The sequence below is a fragment of the Papaver somniferum genome, chromosome 8 (assembly GCF_003573695.1).
Source record: "Papaver somniferum cultivar HN1 chromosome 8, ASM357369v1, whole genome shotgun sequence".
Classification (NCBI taxonomy): domain Eukaryota; kingdom Viridiplantae; phylum Streptophyta; class Magnoliopsida; order Ranunculales; family Papaveraceae; genus Papaver; species Papaver somniferum.
Window position 1 is genome coordinate 51,467,629 of NC_039365.1, and position 16,099 is coordinate 51,483,727.

The 16,099-nt window shown below is 36.0% G+C and overlaps 1 long non-coding RNA gene across 1 annotated transcript; it reads left to right on the forward strand.

Moving 5' to 3' along the window:
* The first annotated feature begins 14,527 nt into the window (after nucleotides 1–14,527).
* Nucleotides 14,528–15,522, forward strand: LOC113302805. The gene is made up of 3 exons (XR_003337101.1): nucleotides 14,528–14,634; nucleotides 15,288–15,375; nucleotides 15,458–15,522. It is a non-coding gene; the product is annotated as an uncharacterized LOC113302805 (long non-coding RNA).
* Nucleotides 15,523–16,099: the final 577 nt, after the last annotated feature.

The following is a 16,099-nucleotide window of genomic DNA, read 5'->3' on the forward strand; positions in this document are numbered from 1 at the left end:
AGATCGATGAACTACAAGAAAAGTAGTTTCGTCTGGCTTCACAATCCCAATGAAGTCTTTCATTCGTTAACCTACAGGATCTCGAGAAGAAACCTAAGGTTAAAGGAGAATCGACTCTAGCAAACCAGCTAGTATTACACAGGAGGTGTGGGGATTAGTTTTTCCAGATGCTATATGTCTCCTTTATATAGTTTTCAATTCAGGGTTTGCAATCTAAGTTACCTTGGTAACAAAGCATTCAATATTCACCATTAGATGAAAAACCCGATTCAACCAAGCTAATATCTTTCAACCGTTAGATCGAAACTTAGCTTGTCACGCACACAAATGAAATGCATTCATTTAGGTTTGAGTAACCGTACCTAAACATGTATACTTAGTTGGTTCAAAAATAGTTAATCAATGGTTAGCCATATGAGCACTTTCATATTAACTGTATTCATATTTCTCATAACTAGTTCAAATGACTCATAAGAACTAGTTGAAGAGTTGTTCAATTGCTTAGGTTTTTATTCATAGACACAATTGAAACAAAATCGGTTTGATTCATTTGAATCAATTGATGAACAATATAGCCAAGGTTTGCAAAGATTGCATTCCTTATTAATTTATTGTTTTACGTTCATGAACTACCGATTTGAGATATCACCAGCTTGAGTACGCGTACGGGTATGCGTACCTTAGCTACCGGATTTGAATTTATAAATTTAGCAAAAACAATCGGTTCTAAAACTTCTGTGGGTACGTGTACCTAAGGTAACTGGTTTACTAGTTTGAAAACTTACAAACTCCAGCAGAAATTTTCGGTATGAAAACTTCCGTGGGTACGCGTACTCAACCTGTCTCCTTCACCAATACCACATGAATACATATGCACGCACTTGGCTTCCGTTACATGGAATTACACACTATATATGCTTATATCCATAGATGGTAATCTCAACTCTACATTTCAATCACTGAATCATTCTTCTATAATGTTATAACAATCTTTATTCAAGACTATCGTCATCAAAGCTATTTTCAAGATTGAAACGTCATCATCACTTTCGTCACGGGTAAAGATGAAAATGGTTAAAGCGAAGGCTTACCAACACATATTTTGAGAAAAAGATAGGCGAATAAACTCGGCTTGAAATAGCAAATGTGTATGTATAAAAACTATCATACTTAAACGACTTTGTCTCAAGAGTAGGAGATAGAATAGACTTTTGAGTTACAGATAAGTTCAAGTCTCCACATACCTTTTAATCGGATGAAGTTCCACCGGTTCCTCGAGTAGTTCTTCGTCTTCGTAAGATGATCTCCATGGAGTCTAGAGCTTCAACTACACTTGACTATCCTAGACCGAGACTTAGTCATAAGTAAACTAGAAATCAAGACATATAGTTTTGATCACTAATATTGACAAACATGCTTGAGATAGCAACGCATGCGAGTTCGACCAAGCAATTCTCTAACAGTATCCCAGATGACTGCACCTGAAACACCACAGTATAATGGTATTGCAGAGAAAATGAACATAACTTTACTAGATATGGTAAGGTCCATGATGAGTTACACTTCATTACCTATATATTTTTTGGGATTATCCTTAGGAACATCTGCTTATATTCTGAATTTGGTACCTAGTAAGGCAGTTCCTAAGACACCTGGGCGTAAGCCAAGTCTACGGCATTTAAGAATCTGGGGTTGTCCTGCACATGTGCTAAAAGGAAAGTCTAGTAAACTATAATCAAAGTCAAAAGTTTGCTTATTTGTAGGCTATCCAAAAGGTACTCGAGCTGGTTTATTTTATAATCCGAAAGAGCAAAAGTTGGTAGTAAGTACTAATGCGATGTTTCTTGAAGAAGATTATATGATGAACTATAAACCTCAAAGTAAAGTTGTGTTTGAAGAGTTGTGTGAAAATGGTTCAGTGGGAGTTAATACTTCTAGTTCGCTTCCAGTGAACAATGAAGTGTCTAACAAAACTGCTCCATTATTGCGACTAACAACTTTTGATATTCCTGAATTTAATGAACAAGCTAGTAATAATATACATACAAATTCACCAGTGGTTGTGCAACAACCAATAGTTCAACAAGATCCTCCGATCATTAATGAACCATTAGTTTATTCGGGTCTTCATATGGATGAAGAAGTAGTACATCCTCAACCTGAAGTTGGACCTCAAGTTCAACCACAAGTTGTAGGACAACCGGAACAACATGTTGAACAAATAGTTGTTGCTCAACCAAACCAGCCTCTTCGTAGTACTAGACCAAGGAAACGAAATACTAAGTATGCTGAGTTATTTAGGGAAAATTTTCAAGTTATCCTAGATGATCAGGATTTGGATCCTACTAGTTACAACGAGGCAATAAATGACCCTGAATCGAGAAAATGGTTGTCCGGTATGGATACTGAAATTGAATCCGCAGATTCTAATCGAGTCTGGAGTATTGTAGATCCACCCCCCAATATTAAACCCATTGGGTGTAAATGGATTTACAAGAAGAAAAGAGGGACAGATGTTAAGGTTGAAACCTATAAAGTTAGGCTGGTGGCGAAGGGTACACTCAGAAAGGGGGAATCGATTACGAGGATACTTTTCCGCCGGTAGCAATGCTTAAGTCCATTAGAATACTATTGTCCATTGCAACTCATTTTCACTATGAGATTTGGCAAATGGACGTCAATACTTCCTTTCTGAATGGCAATATTGAAGAGGACATTTACATGATCCAACCAGAAGGATATGTAATTAAAGGTCGGGAGCATAAAGTATGCAAGTTATATAAGTTTATTTATGGACTTAAGCAAGCATCTCGAAGCTGGAATACTAGATTTGATGAGGCTATTAAATCTATAGGGTTTGAGCAAAATCTTGATGAACCGTGTGTTCACAAGAAAACTCAAGGTAACTTGGTGATGTTTTTGGTTTTGTATGTAGATGATATATTACTCATTGGAAACGATGTAGGATCATTTTCATCAATAAATATATGGCCTTCCAATCACTTTAGTATGAAAGACTTGGGAGAGGCCAGTTACATTCTAGGCATTAAAATTCTCAGAAACCGAAATGCTAGAATGATAGGCTTATCCCAAGCCACTTACATTGACAAATTGCTGGAGAGATTTGCTATGCAAAACTCAAAGAAGGGTCTTTTACCCTATAGACATGGCATTAAGCTTACAAAAACTCTTTGTCCCAAGACATCGGAGGAAATGCAAGAAATGATTAACGTACCTTATGCTTCGGCTGTAGGTAGTCTTATGTATGGCATGCTATGTACTAGGCCAGACATTTGTTATGCAGTTGGGATGGTAAGCCGGTTTCAATCCAATCCAGGACGAGAACATTGGATAGCCGTAAAACATATTCTAAAGTATCTCAGTAGAACTAGATATTATATGTTGGTTTACGGATCCGAAAGATTGGTACCTCTTGGTTATGTTGATTCAGATTTCCAATCAGATGAGGACAAGAGAAAATCAACTTCAGGATATGTGTTCACATTAGGTGGAGCAGCCATTAGTTGGAGAAGTGTCAAGCAAAAGTGTATTGCTGACTCTACTACAAAAATTGAATATGTAGCGACTTGCGAAGCAGCTAAGGAAGCAGTATGGCTAAAGAATTTTCTAACTAGTCGTACAGTGGTTCTTGCAGCTATACCACCTATTATTATTTTCTGCGATAATAATGGTGTTGTAGCTAACAGTAAAGAGCCTAGAAACCACTCTAAGAACAAGCACATTCAAAGAAAGTATCATATTATTAGAGATATGTCGAAGAAAGGCGAAGTAGTTGTTACTAAGATAGCCTCTGCGCAGAATTTGGCGGATCCCTTTACCAAAGCCTTGACACAGAAGGTGTTTGATTCTCATGTTGATGGGATGGGAGTCAAAACTGATTTTTGATCGTTTTCGTGCAAATGGGAGATTGTTGGGGTTATGCTCAAAAACAATAGTTTGACATTCACACTTTATTTATTATTTAACAGTTCATTTTAAACATGCTTTGTGAAATATGGTCAAATATATTAGTTGTAATTTATACAGTTATATTTGTGACATTTTAGTTCGTAATCTATGTGAATTATTTTCATCGTTTAGATTATAACTTGCTATGATTATTGTGTATGTATTATGATTAATCTCATCATAGAAGTGGAGACTTATAAATCTAGCAGGTTGATGTAATTGGATTATGTCGAACCGGTCGGTTATTTCAATTCATTTTATGTCAGCTAATGAATGGATCTAAGCTACTACTTTATTTAAGTTCTTAATCCTGAGAATATGCATATACCTTAAGCGTATTTCTGGCTGTCTTGCCTTACCAAGCAGTGAGGTAATTTGGATCCAATATATGGGTAAGATGGATGATTGTGAGTGCGCAGTAAGAATACACATATTCAATAAGGTATCCGCCCTCGGATGTGTATTCCCTTGGATTATTGTGCGGGAATTATTATTCTAGACTGGCCAGTGGTCACTTAAACATTTTAATCGTCAAGACCAAGATATAAATTCTTTATAGGAGCTGATGTGTAATTGTTACACACCTATAGGAGTTTATGAATACCGGTATTAGCGGAAGGACTTACGGGTAAGAAAGTATAGGAAGGGTTTTACTTTTATTAAAACAGTTAATTTTAGAGTGTTTGTCAATTACAAGTCTTTGGTGGAGTGACATGTAATTTCCTAATTGTATTTGGCATTGTATGAGACACATAGAATCCTATACAGTTAAGAAAAGCTAAAATTGTTTGTAGCCCAAGAGACCTAACTGTATTTAGAAAAGGTATTTGAAAAAAAAAAAAAAGATAGCTCCTAATATGAAAATTATATAAGGGGAACAACCTATCAATGTTAGATACACTGAAATCTAAGAGAAACTAAGCCTTCTTGTTTGGGGTTTTTGATTTGAAAATTTTAAAATTCAATTTCCGCTGCGTTTTTACAATCGATCCTAACAAAATGTGATATAACTTTACGGGTTTCAAATTAGTTTTAATTGAATTTTAACTGCAGTGCAAGTTCACGTTCTTAGTTGTTACATAGAAGTGGACGGATACGGAAATGGAGAAAGGGTTTGTCTCTCTTTTCCTCTCTCTATTTTTGTGATGCTAAAACGTAACGTGAAACTTCCCCATTTTTTAATTTTAATTTTAATATTACCAACACGTGATTTCCGCATGATACTTTAGGAAATCACGACAGTTATAACTATTAAAGGATTTCACCAATATGTAATTTTAAAAAAGAGTAGTAAAATAACTATTTATTTTAAGGGGAAAACACAAAATCCCCATGATAAAATTTTCACGTGACTGAATATTGTCAATTTAATCTCAGTTTAATTATTGGAGTAGTTATTTATCGTTACAATTAAATTAAGATTTTGGCAACTCCTTGCCAGCTATAAATGCTCGGAAAAAATTAAATGCGATTTTGGGCTGGAACAGCGGGACTTCATGGATGGCTCCTCATATAGTGGCAAATGTCAGCCCTTTGTAAACTTCCTTCCATCCAGCAACCTGTACACGTAAGGTAACACAAATTTAAAATAGCATTCACCATATGTATGCACGGTAGATTTTGTGTTTCCTCTCAAAAAAGATATTTATTTTGCATTATCCCTTTTAAATTACTAATTGGTGAAACCCTCTTTCCCCTAACTCTACCGTTACACCCAGTTAAATGGGTACGTGCAATCCACATGTGTATAAAATAAAAATAAATTCTCCCGTTAAATGGGTACGTGCAATCCACATGTGTATAAAATAAAAATAAATTCTCCCGATCAGACGTTAGTACACAGAGCTTAAACACGCGGTGCATTCTTGACCTTAATTTTTTTATGACCCTTATACGATTTTCCTCTATCACTCTTCTGCTCTAATTGATTAGCATCACCATCGGAAACCACCATCAGGATACGAAAAAAAAACTAAATAAAAAATCATCAGCAACACAAACATATCAAGTTTGAGTGGGTACGTCAATATTGTAATAATCCAGAGATTAAGATCTTGATTCGCGGCAATACCATTTGTGCATCCACGGTGGGCGAGTATAACCAAAAATTTGGGATGAGATCGTAACACAGTGGGACGGAGTAAAGATCAAATCCCAACCAAAGATCAAATTCCAGACCAAATATGGTCGCGACCAAATCCCAAATTCTAATATAGTCGGGCGTAAATTTAAAGTACGCTTGTTGCTGGGCGTAAATTTAAAGTACGCTTGTTAACGGGCGGAGATTTAAATTACGCCCGATGAAATTTTAATTAAATAAAAAAAAATAGAATGAGGCGGACTTTTAAAGTCCGCCTGATGAAAGTTACAAAGAATGGGGCGGACTTTTAAAGTCCGCCTGATGAAATTTTAATGGGGCGGACTTTTAAAGTCCGCCTGATGAAATTTACAAAAAATGGGGCGGACTTTTAAAGTCCGCCTGATGAAATTTTACAAAAAAAAAAATGGGGCGAACTTTTAAAGTCCGCCTGATGAAATTTTAATCATGTACCGTTGCGTCACAACACGGACTAAACCCAAATTTTGGTCTTTTTTTTGATCTTTGGTTTTGATCGCACCACTGCAGTTGCTCTAACTCACAATTTTTCTTCCTCTGTACAAAGATTCCAAACCCACACTTTTCTCTACCCCACCATTGGACCCTCCGTCTTCAACACCATATCCATTGATTAAATACTACCTTAATCAATCGGTCAGTATTAGCTCGGAAGTAGGTATCAATCATTACAATTATTTGGTGACCCAATTTTAGCTTAACCAATCGATCAAATTTGCAACCACAATCAATAAAAACAAAGAAATCAGCCCCTTTAATGTTAGTAGGAAGAAATCAAAATCCAAACCCATAATTTTCATTATAACTCATACATTCTCTCATCCCTTAAATTTTTCCCAAAATGTTATTCACACTCTAGGTGTTGAGAAAGATTATGTCATTGGACACTCTCTCAAACCTTTTCATTAATCTTTGAATTGTTGATTTTCATTACAGACTCAACACACATTCTCTGTGTGTTATATAGACATTTAAACTTGACCTGCTACCGTCAGTTATAACGTACATATTACCTGCTACTGTCAGTTACAATACAATGTGCATTTCACACGCTTATACAACTCAAGACTTATAACACTCTGTGAAGATATTCTTCTCAGAACTCAGTGAAGATAATCTTCACAGGACTACATTCTAACACCCCCGACCCCCCCCCTGCAAGACCAGAGTCTATGCAGGTGCAGAGGCACTGAGTTTGAACCTGAGAAGAGAGAAACGCTTTGTAGGGAGACCCTTGGTGAGAATATATGCAATTTGTTCTCTGGTGGATAAAAACCTGACCTCTAAGGACTTGGCTGCAACTAGTTCTCTGACATAGTGAAAGGCTATTTCAATGTGCTTCATTCTGTTATGGAAAATGGGATTTGTTGTTAGGTAAGTAGCACCCATATTATCACACCAAAGCATTGGTCTTGTGGTACACTGAAAATGCAGTTTAGAGAGGAGAGATTGAACTCAAACAATTTCTGAAGTGGCATCATCTAGTGCCCTATATTCTTCCTCTGTACTAGATCTTGACACTGTTTTCTGCTTTCTAGAACACCAGGATATTAAATTAGGTCCCAAAAATATGGCCATGCCACTGGTAGATCTTCTGTCAGATGTATCCATCCCAATCAGCATCAGAGTATGCTTGGAGTTGTATAGAAGAAGATTTCCTAAACTGCAGACCAAAGACAAGGTGCCCTGAAGATATCTTAGAATTCTCTTTACATCAAACCAATGAGCTTCTGTAGGAGCATGCATATATTGACAAGCTTTGTTAACTGCAAAGGCTATGTCAGGTCTTGTAATTATAGCATATTGAAGAGCTCCAACAGTGCTTCTATACAAAACAACATCTTCAAATAAGGGAGAGTGCTCAGCTGGCTGAGGTTTTGAATAAGGTGTGTCACTAGGCTTGCAGACACTCATCTTAGTTTTAGAGAGTAAATTACAGATGTATTGAGTTTGACTAAGATGAATACCTTCTGAAGTATGAGTAGCTTGAATGCCCAAGAAAAAATGAAGCTCCCCCAAATCCTTGATAGCAAATTCATTGTTCATGGATGTAATCAAAGAATGAATAATAGAAGAACAATAGCCAGTGATCAAAATATCATCCACATAGATAAGAATATAGATTGTGGTTGAAGCAGTGACTCTGTAAAATAATGAAGTGTCAGTATTTGAGGATTGAAAACCATTCTGCAGCAAGAATTTGCTTAGCCTTTCAAACCAAGCTCTAAGAGCTTGTTTGAGTCCATAAAGAGCCTTTTCAAGTTTGCAGACATGATGAGGAAACACAGTGTCAGAGTAACCTGGAGGTTGCAACATGAAAACATCTTCATATAAATGGCCATGCATAAAAGCATTCCTTACATCCAATTGTCTAACTTGTCAGCTTTTATAAAGAGCTATAGAAAGAATTGTTTTCATTGTAGTAGGCTTCACAACTGGACTAAAAGTATCCTGATAGTAAATTTCTTCCACCTGATTGTAACCCTTAGCTACTAGTCTAGATTTATATCTCTCAATAGATCAATCTGCATTTCTTTTGATCCTGAATATCCATTTACACCCAATAACATTGTATGCATCAGCTGAAGTAACTAACTTCCAAGTGCCATTTTGAATTAAGGCATTAATTTCTTCATCTATAGCAGCTCTACATTTTTGATCTTTACAGGCTTAAGTATAGCAAGTTGGAACTGTGATATCCTCACATACAGATTGGACTTCAGATGCATATACTTTAGGTTTAAAGATACCCTGTTTACCTCTTGTTTGCATAGGATGAGCATTGGAAGTAACTGAAGGAGGTGAGGAAGTAGATGCAGTTAATGGAGGTAACTCTGTGAAGATATTCTTCTCAGAGTCTGGAACAGTTACTTCATTAGAAATAGTTGGTGTTGAGGTAGTAACTTGTGAAGGTACAATGGACATACTAGATAAAGTTGCAGATGCAGAGTCTTGAGATTGAAACAGATTGTCATAAGGAAAGGTAGTCTCTTCAAAGACAACATCTCTAGAAATTATGATCTTGTTTGTTTTCAGATTTAAGCATCTGTATCCCTTGTGTAAACTACTATAAACCAGAAAACACACTTCACAGATCTTGGTAGCAGTTTATGATTATTAAAGAGTCTGAGGCAGGGATAACATGCACACCCAAATGTTTTTAGGAACTTATAATCTGGTTTTAACTGAAACAAACATTCTAAAGGAGAGATATTGTGTAAGACTTGGAGAATATGAAGAACAAGATCCGCATCAGTAATTGGTCTATTAATCTGTGAAAGCTGATGAGCAATTGATCGTGCTCTGTTGAAGTATGTTAACATCGAATCAGTACTTTTCTTCAGTGTAATGAGATCAGATTTTAACTGCATTAATCTCGATTTGCTAGCAGCGTTATAATTATGTTCCAATCGAGTCCAAACGTCATGAGAAAAGGTGCAATCAACCACCTGAGAGTGAATTTCTTCGGTACAAGTTGTAAATAACCAAGAGAGGATATCTTGATCTTGATTTACCCAGTATGCTTACACAGGATTACGAACAAAATCATTGTCTGGATCTGAATCTTCGAAAGCAGGAGCTTCAATGATTTTGAGACCTTCAGCAGATGTACGCATGTAATACTTTGATGGACAGATAAACGATCCATCAACAAATCTGAACAGATCATAACTTCAAAGAAGTGGAACAATTTGTGATTTCCAAAGATTGTAATTGGTATTTGATAATTTTGATGGTGATTTAAAGGTTATAGAAACATGTTTTGTTGATTATGTCATTGTGATAATGAATGAATGAAGAAGATAGAGATTTTGAGAAAATTAGGGTTAACAACAGGTATCTGATACCATGTTGAGAAAAATTATGTCGTTGGACACTCTCTCAAACCTTTTCATTAATCTTTGAATTGTTGATTTTCATTACAGACTCAACACACATTCTCTGTGTGTTTATAGACATTTAAACTTGACCTGCTACCGTCAGTTACAACGTACATATTACCTGCTACTGTCAGTTACAATACAGTGTGCATTTCACACGCTTACACAACTCAAGACTTATAACACTCTGTGAAGATATTCTTCTCAGAACTCAATGAAGATAATCTTCACACGAGTATATTCTAACACGAAGTCACCCATTACCGATTCTAAAACCTTAAACAAGTAATAATTACAGATCAACAATCTTCTTTAACATTGAGATTCAAGAAATTAGGGGGTTTTAATTAGATACCTCAGCAATATGTAGCCCTTCTTGAGGTTTTAATTAGATAACTCAGCAAGATGTAACCCTCTTCGAGGTTTGTAAGGGCAATAGTGACATAAGATGGTAGAAGAAGAAATTAGGGTCTTGCAGTAGTCACTTTAGGTATGGAACTTCTTTTACATCATTGGTTTTCCTATGTTCTTCGATTAGTGTTGCCGCTATTGTTTTAAGGAAAATTTGTTGTTTGGTCCTAGGCCCAAAATATTAGTTATAACAGGGTCCAACCGGAGAATAATCTTAGCTTAGGGTCCATATTTGTTTAAAATATGGAAAAGACATATTTAGCCCCTGGCGTCGAGCGTGTCAAATAAATAAGAAAATGATCATTTAACAAGACCAAGACGTAAAACAAAAACATAAAAAGAAAAAGAAATAACATAAACTTTTGGACAACAAGATTCGCACTTTCCTCCTCCAAGTTACAAAATTTACCATTGACATTAGTTAATGGAATCCTCTTTTTTCAAGAATCCTCACAGTAGGCAGTAAATATGGACATGCCTCCCATAACATAAAACAAACCTTAGTGGAATATGCTTAGTGCCACGAGTTTCCAGCTTTCCCTACCACCCTTCCAGCTTTCCCTACCACCCAACGAGCCACTACTAGCCGAAACACTCCCTACTGCTCCACTTCCGTTGAACCTTATCCTCCCAAAGCACCAACAACCTCATCATAAGAAATGTCGAAAATGCCAGATCCAATTCAACCTGTCCTCTTCGAGTCTACACCAACACTGTCAGCAGCGACCTCATCATTATGAGGCACCACTCAAAATCCAGGGAATTGAATGAGGCACAATTGTTAGTACAACATATATGTACTGTTTAATGACTACTCTGCAAAGTAGCTTGAGAGATTCCATTGTAGTGCTAGTGGCTTCATGGACTTCGAGTAGTGTATTCGCAATGTAAAGAATCTGTGTTTAATTGGGGCACATAATATGTATTTATAAAATTGGTGCAGCAAATATGTACTCAAACACAAGAGCATATTCTGTCTGCACTAGAAAATGATGACAATATGTTGGAATCTTGCAATCAGCATGCTAGTTAGCTATCAACAGTGGTGCCGCAAATTAAATTACCATGGTCTACAAGGGGCAACACACCCTTGATCCCATTTTCGATTTCCAGTTGCATAAAATGCTAAAACAAATTAAGAATATATCAGCATACTTAACTACCCTCAGTAAAAACATATGCGTTACACCTTCATGCAAATTTACAGCTAGTTTGGAACTAATCACTGATTGCTAATCATTACCTGACCATCGGAACCAACAAAAAAAATACTTTATTATGAATAGGAGAAGATGCCAGAGCATTGACATTACCCTTGTGGCAAAGAATGTGTCTGGAAAGGAATTTTTTGTTCACCGTCCCAAAATTGTACACTACCAGTACTATCTCGGCTAACCACGGTACCGTACCTAGAAGAAAAAAGACAATGATTAACGACTGCAAATCGAAACAAGACAAAATCAGTAGATGATTGAATATTAAACAACTTCTGCCAAAGATTTTTGTTCCTGCAATACAAACGAAATGACAATATTAAACAGTCGAGATTTGGTACACAAGTTAAATCAGTCTTACTGGTAATCACACAAGTTATTGAAGTCTAACACTCAATGCAAAGTAAAACTTTGGAATTCATCTAGTGCAACTGAAAGATCCGTAGTGCGATTACAAGTCCACAACGCCTAACACCAGCTACCCAAATAGAAAAAAACGAAATGCCAAATCCGACAAAATTAGTAATTAAGAGTGCAACCTCAGTCAGATTGTCTAAACTATTTGTTTTGGCTCCTCCAATATATTTGAGAAATGACACATAACAACATTTATACAGTGATTTTTTCTTGAGTGTGGCCGGTGGCGATTATACACTGAGAAGTATCACAGTACATCATTTATACACTTATTTTCTCAGGAGTGCAGCGCTTATACACTGTGATTTTCTATTAAATTATGGGCCAAAGGAGGTAATCTCCGTATCTCACCAAATACGACAATTGTCAATTATATACTCTATAGTTATACTGCAGAGAGACCAGAGGTGCTTCCACCCATGTAATTCACAATTTTTATTTTTATGAATATGAAAATTGTATTCGGAATTTCTTGTTTGCAAGGTGGCTTGGCAAGTTACTTTCTCAATTATTACATGCATATGTACCATCGGCTAATGAACATGTTATCGAGAACTTAAAGAAATGCTACTAAAAAGAGTATTTAGTTATGTGCAAGTGTAATCAAAATAAGATCAAGTGGCAGATACAGTGGTAACAAATGGAAATTGATTTTTAGGAGTACGTCATTTATGTACTATGAAAAATTCTTATTCCCCGATTCATAGAATTCCAGCAAATCTACAAAATTTCATAGTAACATTATTGGTATGTTTACACAACATAACCTATGCGTAATGCAAAGAAAGGAAATTCTTCTTGTCACAACGGTCAGTACATATTAGCTACACTCATACTTTCATTGGATTTTAAACATCATAACAGGGATTGCATTCTAAAATACAACTAATTCCATCTAAAACCTTTGCATAATGCTAAGACAACAATTATTCCTTTCACAACTGTGTCAGTACATATTTGCTACACTCATATTTCAGTGGATTTTAAGTATCATAACAGGGATAACATTTAAAAAGATAACTAATTCCGTCTAACACCTATGCATAATGCGGAACAAACACAAATCAGGCTAATGTAAATTTCATTTTGGAAAATGGTGCACTTGTCTTCACAACAGAGAGATGAGTCTGTAAATATACCCTAAAAAGTCACAAACTTGGTCAAAAAGACCAAAATCACCAATTTTTAGTTGAAAAAGACATCTAAATTTTGATATTTAAATGGACAAAAATATAAAAATAATAAGGATGTAACAGTTTCATCCTACCCATTTTCAAATACTTTTTTTTATTTTTAATTTACATCAGGATGCATCCAGTTTCATCCTCACTATTTTTTAATTTTAAGCCAGAATGAATTCAGTTTCATCCTTGCTATTTTTTCGGTGTCTATTTCCCTGTACTAATTTTTACCCGTCTATTAAAACCATGTTTTAAAAATATTTGGACAAATGACCCATTTTCTGTAAAAAAAAGTTCAAACTACCATTTAGGGTGCAGAGAGTAAGCATCTAAAGTTCTACTTGTGCCTCGATGCCTTTGTGCGCGGCACAGTATCTAGATTAGAATGGATGACCTTAAAACTCATGCGATGCAATTGTCTGATGAGTCGTCACAAAATCACGTTAGGATGCCGATTAACAGAAAATAATTCGAGTGTTAAAAGTATATACAGTTGCCAGCATTGAATTTATTTTAACTTTTCCCAGTCAACAATGTAAGAAACTTAGTCAAAACCCCTGAAAATACGCCAGTGTAAGAAAAATTTATTACTCCGGGATAAAGCTGGCAAACAAGCTGAAACCCGCGGGTTAACCCGTGCCCGGCCCGTAAAAACCCGAACCCGGCTGGTTTCTAAACAAGCCGGGTTCGGGTTAGAGAAATGACGGCTTGTGAATAAACGGGTTAACCCGTCCCGGCCCGTGAAACCGCGGGTACAACCCGTAAACTCGTCCACAATTACTAATTAGTAATTTTTATATAATCCTGTCCGTCGGATTATCTAGGATTAATCACATCCACACGATTAAGGTATAAAAGGCGAAACCCTAAAACTAAATGAAGAGATATCTTTCTTTTTTATCTCTCTCTTTTCTTCTTCTGCTCCTTGCCTCCTTCCCTTCTTCTGCGTTCTTCAGTTGTGAATTGAATCTCGGATAAACAATGAATCATTTGGCACGATTCTCTGGAAGCTAGGTCTTTATCTCTCTCAGGGTTTGTTATCTCCTTCATTCTCCGTTCCTTCTCATATCAATTATTATCCTTTTTATTTCCTTATACTACAGGGTTGCAGATTTGATATTGTTGATGTTTATTTATTTATTTTGCAGTGCAAGTGAGAGATGAGCAGCTGCTGCGGCTGTCAAGTTTGAATCAAGAGAAATCAGAGATTTCGATTTGTAAAAGTGTGATCTGAGATCTGATGATGAATTAAATTCAAAAATCACGATAACCCTTTGATTCAGATTAAGTTTTCAGTACTTATACAGAGAGATCTCAACCGGTGTACAATTCATCAATTTTGCTTAAGTGTGAATCTGGTGGTGTCTTTTATTCAATTCAAAGAAGAAGAAGTTTCTTTCCATAAACAAGTTATAATCTTCTGGTTCTTGGAGTTTATTTCGCAGGTGAAGTTTTCTTTTTAATTCGTTTTCTGGGTTTCTTGTTTCTGTGATGATCTTTCTGTTGACTATGAAGAAGAAGAAACTAGGGTTTTATGTTGTTGTGTTGAATCCACAGTATTCTTTTTATTCAAATTAGTTGGTAATTCATGTTGAAAGTGATGGTTCTGTTTGTATTGAGGAAGTACTTATTGAGAATGTTCTGTAGATAAATTGCTTGAATGAATGTTCAAACCAGTAAAACCCTAGAAATAGAGAAGATTAGAGAGAATGAATGTAGTAATGGTAGGATTTTCTGTGCATACTTCACTACAGGGTGATAAGGGGCAAAGGGTTTTGAGATTGTGATAGCTTTGGATTTGTTCTGTAATTCATTGAATGGTTACTCAAGGAGAAACCCTCACCAAAAGCCTTTTGGTGTAGTTCGTATCAGATGTTCATATTATATATAATTTGTAACTTATGGTTCTTTGCTCGCACGCATATGCACTCCTCGTATTTAGTAGGAAACTTGTGAGAAACTATAGTGAATAACAATGGGTGTGTTTATCTGATACAATGTGTGAGTGAAAGGTTGATATCAGTTTCTCGTCCCTGTAGTTTGCATTTTGCAGTATGTGAAACTAACTGCCGGTGGATTGGCCTTTTGGTCTGTTTAGGTAAATGTTACTAGACATCTATAGATCATTCTCGTGGACTGTGGTTGAGTACGCTTGTTCTGATTGCAACATGCCTGCTATGACAAAGGTCAGTATACTAATTTGACGCACTGGGTTCTTCTGTGAATTTCTTAGCTCTTTATTTATTCTTAAATCTTAATTTGAAACAGAGTTTTGAGCACCACAATTTTGGGCACATATTTGACAAGCTTACCGAAGAAATTGGAAGTCCAGTTGAATTTGAACTGCCAGACTGGGTAAAGGATCAGAATCCTAATACCTACACCTTCATAAGACGCAGTATCCATATAGTAGTTGAATAAATTAATATGCTCTGAATGAACTTCTTGGTGGAAATTATTTTGTGAAGGACAAAGACAATATCAGTATTAAGAGATTAAACTACATATGCTAATCCATACGTCTTTTTGCTTGTTTTATTTGTTTAAGAAAAGGTCTTTTTTATCTTCCTTTTCACGGGTTTTACCTTTTCTTCAAATAGCATACTGTATTTTGTGCTGGGATTAGCAGATAGTAGTGATGTCTTTCTATCTTTTGAAATTTTTTGTAATTTAAATGATACAAAGTTTTTGTGATTGCCATTATTTGTTTGTTCTTCATTCTATCGGCATTGGATTGTAAATTTTGGCGTGTGACAGGCTGAAACTGTCAATGTGAGTATGTGAATGTTGAATCTGTTGATTGGATTGATTCATAAATCAGAGGAAACTCTGTCAAATCGGTTTCTGGTGAGTTGACTCACCATAAACGGGTTAACCCGTGAACCCGCAGGTTTAACCCGTTACGGGTGC